This window comes from Eucalyptus grandis, chromosome 10, assembly GCF_016545825.1.
Source record: "Eucalyptus grandis isolate ANBG69807.140 chromosome 10, ASM1654582v1, whole genome shotgun sequence".
NCBI lineage: Eukaryota > Viridiplantae > Streptophyta > Magnoliopsida > Myrtales > Myrtaceae > Eucalyptus > Eucalyptus grandis.
This window is the reverse complement of record NC_052621.1, coordinates 21,265,462-21,272,366: the sequence shown is the minus strand read 5'-3', so window position 1 is coordinate 21,272,366 and position 6,905 is coordinate 21,265,462. Positions and strand designations below refer to the sequence as shown.

Genomic DNA, 6,905 nt, shown 5'->3' with positions numbered 1-6,905 from the left:
ATGATGCTCCTTCTGATATGATGGAGTGTAATGTATGTGGTCAGCTCAGGAGGGAGGATGAAGAGGCCAAAGCCGATGGAGAAGAGGATATGGACGAGTGAGCTCCCCCCATTTGCGATGTTGTAAGCTCTTCTCCTTATGGACTCGCCTCCAAGAATTTTGTTTTTCTTTCTGATCCATCCTTTGGCCTTGCTATCCAACCAAGTGAGCTGCTAATCAATACTTAACAGCAGAGGGACCTAGTTGGCTAACTTGTAGAACTTTGCTATACAATCCAATCTTCTTTCGGTGAAGGTTGTAAATTACGAGTGCTCTGAGTTTCTAATGTTGCCCCATTCGAGGGAAAAAATTGACCTTGCAGTGCCGAATGCTGTGTGCTCTCTGATTACGGTGGAGCTACTGCTCTCTGGAGGTGAATTTTCCGGGAAGTTTTATCATTAGTTCCTTTGTGATATCGAGTATGCGTATCGATAAACTTGCATGTTCTGTGGATCCCATCAAGTCGACTAAGTTGCTCATATTTTCAATCTTCAGATTTTGCAGCTCTTTGGCATTAGGAAAGGTGGTTGAATCTGTTGATAAACAATTTGATCTGATACCGGGGCATGTGATTTCCCAACCAAATGATGTTGGGGACGTGAAGAACTTGCCATATTTGCTTTGATTCGATTGTGCAGCGTGTGCGGTTTCTTTCCTTAATAACGTGTTGCTAATAACGGACTGAAGGCTGTTCGTGGTTCTTAAGGGACAGGTTTTTTCCGTGAGTCTTTTGACTTGTGAGCTAGTGAATTTTTCCACCCCTTCGATAACTAGTTTGACGGCCAAAGATACATCCGGTGTATGATGCTAGCGTCTCTAATCCGAGCTCAACTTGCCTCATGTCCCTAATCTCACCCATACAAGGAATGGCATTCTACTCGCGGGTCCCGTTTTAGCTTTCTCCATCGTCTCGTGTCTGTGTAGAGACTGATTTTGGTCCGAGATATATGTTTCTTGGTATGTTTTTCAACAGCAATGACGGGGCGAGATAGAAGGAGACCCTTTGTCCTCCCATCTGTCGAAAATGATTCCGAAACAACTCCAGGCTTTAAGAGTCAGCATGAGACGATGAAGGGGTTGCCTTGCATATGATGAGGGGTGTGCCAATGGTAATGGAATGTCTGGAATAAATATCAAAATCCCTACATTGTACAGACAGCTCTGTGTGCATTACCGATGTTACAATTAGACCAAACAGGCAAAGACCGTAATCCAAGTTTAATAGTAGCCTTAACATCCATTGAACAAAGTGTGAGACTGCAGACGAGTCATTGTGCAATTTATAGGTTCTCATGCACCAAACATGATAAACACAGGCATTTCAAATCAATTTGATGATTAAATCCTGCAAAATTGATATTGCATAACTCAATGTAGAAATTTAAAAAGTATGGGCATCTCGTCCCATCCCATTATGTAATACATCGTACTTAGTTATATTACAAAAGTTATTATAATTTAGCATTGTCAGTATATTAACATTTGTTTTTTTTTTTTTCCGTGGATACATATTTTTCTGAGGGTCCAATGAAAATTTTGTTTCAGATATCTATAAATTAGATGAAAAGAGGGTTTTTCGGATGTATAGGAGGAGAGTAGTGAGAATGTACGATTGATGCAAGTGGGCTTTGATTTTTTTAAAATCTACTCCCCATTTTTTTTTTTTTTTTTTTTTATAACTGAGAACTCCACCACGGCCCCCGTGCCTAGACGGTCCCTATACTCGGGAGACTAGCACATGACCCCACCACCATGGCTTCCCACTTAAGACGTGTTAGCAGCTGCGGAGTTTTAACTCTGGGACCTCTCGCGATGAAATGCCCAAAGCCAAACTAACTCAGCTGCCCACTGGCGGGTCAAATTTTGGTCATTTTAAATATTTTTTTGGTCAAATTTTTTTATATTTTTGATATAGATATTTATTTCTGTCACAATCTATTTATATGGAGCAACCGCCTTGTTTTGAGGACCAAAAAAACCTGTATTATGTTTGCAAACTTGAGAGAGCTTTGTGTGGAATCAAGCAAGCATCGAAAGCATGGTTTGATCATTTTAGCTTGTTTCTTTTAGCATTTGGTTTCTTTTGCAGCATTGTAGATCCTTGTTGTTCATTCAAAAATCAGATCATGGCATTCAAGCTCTACTTTTATTCGTGGACGATATGATTGTCATTAGTGATGGATTTATTTCTTCATTGAGTAGTGAATTTACAATAAAAGATATAGAGCCATTATATTACTTTTTGGTTGTGGAGGTTAGAATATTATTTGATAGTCTTTATTTGTGCCAACCACATATGCTTTGTCAATTCTTGAATGTGCTCAAATGGATGTTTGCAAGCCAAGATCCACGCCTTTAGCCACTCGCACTCATTCTCTAAAATGCGAAATTATTTTTGGATCCCATGTTATATCAAAGTATTGTTAGATTTCTTTAATATCTCACGATCACATATCTAGATATTTCATATGTAGTCAATTTTATATCTCAATTCACGCATTGGCTCACTACAACTCATTTTCAAATTGTGGAGCACATTTTGCGCTATATCGTGGCATAATAAATCGAGAAATGCAAATCTTGTCCAAGTTAACTATAGAGTTGTATGCCTTTTGTGATGAAGATTGGGCAAATTGCTACTTGACTTGACGATTGACTATGATATTTTGTATCTATAGTAACTGTATATTATGGAGTGCTAAGAAGCAATGAATGATTGCTCAATTTAGTGCCAATATAGAGTATTGTGCAATTGGTTGACAATAGCTGAGATTGTTTAGATATCTTTCCTTTTAAGAGATTTAGGTATTCATCTCTTAAGTCCATCAATATTATTTTGTGATAATATCAGTGCAATTCATATGTTAATTAATCTTGTGTTGTATACAAGAACTAAACATTTCAAATTAGATTATCGTTATGTGCGAGAAAAAGTGGCTCGTGGAACTTTTGTGACTAAGTATGTTTTTGTTTGTGCATCTAATTGTTAATCTCTTCAGAAGCTATCATTCCAAAAATGCATTTGGAAACTTATGTTGCAAATTGAGAATTTGGAATTTGGGATTGTCCCATTCCCAATTTGAAGGAGAGTTAAGGCATTGATTTATCAATCAAGAGAGAAGAATATGAAAATGTCAATGAAAATCACAAGTAGATTCTTGAATATATTAAAATCAAGGGATTTACAACTTTATTATTTATATTATTGTATGTTTCCTTATAAAGTGTAATGCTTTGTAATATCTTTAATATAGTGGAAATCATTTCAACAAATTATATGTTGAGATCAACAATAAAATGTCGTGACCTCCCTTTTTAGCACCCTCTTACGCGCTAGCGAAGGTGGGGGTTAATGGCTCGCTAAGCATATATGGCTTAGTGTGTGTGGCATCCGGGAATTTCAACCCGAAATATTGATTTTGAGGGAAACGATATTTGTCTTTGAATGGCCATAGGGACAATTACATCATCGGCCACAATATTTTATCTCTTGGACCGAACCCCTTATGAAAATATTAATTGATTATGAGAATGTTAATTGATTTCTATAAATAAAAATCAAAATCAAATGCCCTAAAGTGGTGTAGGAATTATGGGCTTATTATCGATATTTTCTATGGGCTATTTAAATTGGACATAGGACGATTTGATAAAGAAGACTTTGTTCTTGACTATGCACTTTATAGATTTGATGGATTAATGTCACAAAGTCTTTTGGCCATTTTATTATGCAATTAGATATTTATTTAAATGAGGATTAAGATGTATTATAAAAAAATAAACTTGGGCCATTTAAGTTTGGACTTTAGGCCCAAGTGAGATGGGCCTAAATTGGGCCAATAGGCCCGGCCCATGAAGCCCATTGGGCTGTCGACGCATGGAGGGGGAAGGAGGAGCCGCATGGCTTCCTCCAAGTGTCTTCGGCCATGCAAAATGAGGGTGCATGCAAGTATATAAGCAACCAAAAGAGAGAGAGAGAGAGGGAGTGGCTGGTTTTGAGAGAGAGAGAGAGAGAGAGAGTTGCGAGAGAGTGAGGAGCCAAGAGAGAGAGGGAGAAGCCGAGCGAGGGAGGAGGTCCGCTAGTCCGTCGCCATCCATCCGCTCGTTTGTCGCCGTCCGTGTGCCGTCTTTTGTTCGATTTTGGAGGCAAGTTAGGATCAATTTCTACTCTTGCATGTGTGTCTTGCATGTGTGGTTGAATTTTGGGTGTTTAGAAGTAAGGAACCGAAGCTAGTGTGGTTTGTTCTTGAAAATGCTTGCTGATTTCGTGTATACCGCCCGACCCAGAAACTTGTGGAGGCTTGCATGCGTGTTTCGAGTTGGATTTTGACTTCGACTCCTTCATGAAAGTTGTAGAAAAAATATCAAAATATAACATACTAAAATTTGGGACAAAATGGTTGATATTTAAGGGGCAAAACCCTCTTCCTACGAAGACACTAGATCTGGAACTGCTTTGCTGACCTTCTGGTAGTTTTGTGGGTTGCATGTTGCTTTTTACCGAGAATTTCCCTTTTACTTCTTCATGAAACTTGTAGAGAACATCCTCAATACTAACATACTCAAATTTGAGGTAAAATGAGCAAGTGTAACCTAGTGAATCGACTTTCTCTTTAAGACGGTAAATCTGGAAACACGGTACTGGACACCCGAGACTTCTTGGACCCATATGGTGACTATTCTTTGGAAATTTCACTTAGATCCCTTGATGAAAGTTGTAGGGGATCTCTTTAAGTAAAACAAATCCAAATTTAAGAGGAAACGAAGAAGAATAAGTGGGTAAAAACTTGATATTTCGAGATAGCTATACTGGACGTTTTCGGTGCTAGAATCAGAAGATTCGGACGACTATATAAAATTATCTAGAACGAATATGGCCTATATGTCTTCATGAAAAATATACTTTAGTGTCTTAACTATAGCCTGATAAAATTTCATAATTTTCAGAGGTCATTCGTGTATTTTAATCGAATTATTTCAAAAACTGCGCAATCTGATTCTATCCGAAATTGCCTGCTGTATTTGTGTGAGTTATATCTTCTTGTGTGGAACTCTTTTGGGCATGTGTTCTTCATGAAATTGTTATCTTATTGTCTTGTCTATCACATGTCTTGATTTCATGATTTTTGAGAATCATATGGATATTTAATTTAAATGTTTTCAAAAAGGGTACAAGATGGAATTTTGTAAACTTCAAAAAGGCATGATAAATGGACTATTCTAAATTGTATGGACTCCATGAATTGTATTGTTATGAATGATTGTGTCTTGCTGCATGTATGATAATGATTGGAGATGCATGTACGAATCAAAGGATGAAAATGATCTTGATTTCCATCACATCACATGCCATGTTAAAATTGAACTATAATTGAAGATGTGAATTGAGATAAGTGAGAAGGCCGTCGAAGGTGTGAGCCGACGATGCCCCGGGAGTGTCGGGATGCCTGACTAGAAGGGTACGGTCGGATGCCCGGTGGCCTAGTGGCGTAATTCCGGAGGGTCCTCGGGAGTTTCGAGATGCCTGGTGGTATATGGTACGTAATTCCAGAGGGGGGGATGCTGGTGGTATGTCGGTACGTAATTCCAGAAGCCCTGGAGGTTTGTGCCAGGGGGATGCCTCGTGATGCTAGTTGGGATACGAGATGTCTGACAGGTATTGTGCCGGATGCTCGGCAGGTATTGTGCCGGATGGTTCTCACGATGCCAGGTGGGGTGCGAGTGATGAATGTGGGATGCAAACATTGGTCCCGGGAAAGGGAAATGTGACGGTCCAAAATGAAAGGATGAAATCGAGAAATTGAAATTGAATTATGCATGATGGTATATGCATGACATGACGATGATATGTGCATGGATGCATGGTAATGATGATGGTACATGTGATATGATAATGATGAGTGCATGTGACATGATGATGGTGAGTGCATGGATGTATGTGCACCTATGGCATGATGGTACATGTAATATGATGATGGTAAGTGCATAGATGTATGTGCACCTATGGCATGATGGTATATGTGACATGATGATGGTAAGTGCATGGATGTATGTGCACCTATGGCATGATGGTATATGTGACATGATGATGGTGAGTGCATGGATGTATGTGCACCTATGGCACGATGGTACATGTAATATGATGATGGTATATGTGACATGATGATGGTAAGTGCATGGACGTATGTGCACCTATGACATGATGGTACATGTAATATGATGATGGTAAGTGCATGGATGTATGTGCACCTATGGCATGATGGTACATGTATGACATGATGGTGATGATTACATGAGGATGTGTGTACATGTGGTATGATGACATGTGCATGATTTCAAGGTAAATTATGCATGGATGCTTGAATGACATGTGTTATGCTATGATTGTTGTGACTGTATGTGTGTGATGCATTGAGTGGTTTATTGGGTCATTTACTTGCTGAGTGGCTGTACTCACCCATTTTGGGGAATAACATTTCAGAATAGATAAGATACCTCTATTGCCACTGCTACCAGTAGATGGATCAAGTGGTTGGATATGATCGTGAGGAGTAGGATAGCAAAGGAAGGAACTTTTGGACGCCGACACTGATCGATGGACTTTAAGTATACGACTGTTGGAAGAGATGCCGGTCATCTTTTGAAGTATAGCCAAGTATAAAAAACTATGGCATTTTGATATACCGATGAATGATGTCCATATGGTTTAAGTGAATAAAAGTGTACGGCTTTTACCTATAAATGTTTAGTTGGTGTGCATCGTTTTCTGAACATAGGGAAGGGAGTTGTTGGATGTGCTTCCGTATATAAATTGCGCAAGGGACCGATCTAAAAGATGTAAACCCCCAGGTTGTATGGACCCGCTG

At 39.0% G+C, this 6,905-nt stretch overlaps 1 long non-coding RNA gene across 1 annotated transcript; it reads left to right on the top strand.

The window, feature by feature from the left end:
- On the top strand, positions 1-664 carry LOC104422228. The gene is made up of 2 exons (XR_721167.3): positions 1-412; positions 544-664. It is a non-coding gene; the product is annotated as an uncharacterized LOC104422228 (long non-coding RNA).
- Positions 665-6,905: the final 6,241 nt, after the last annotated feature.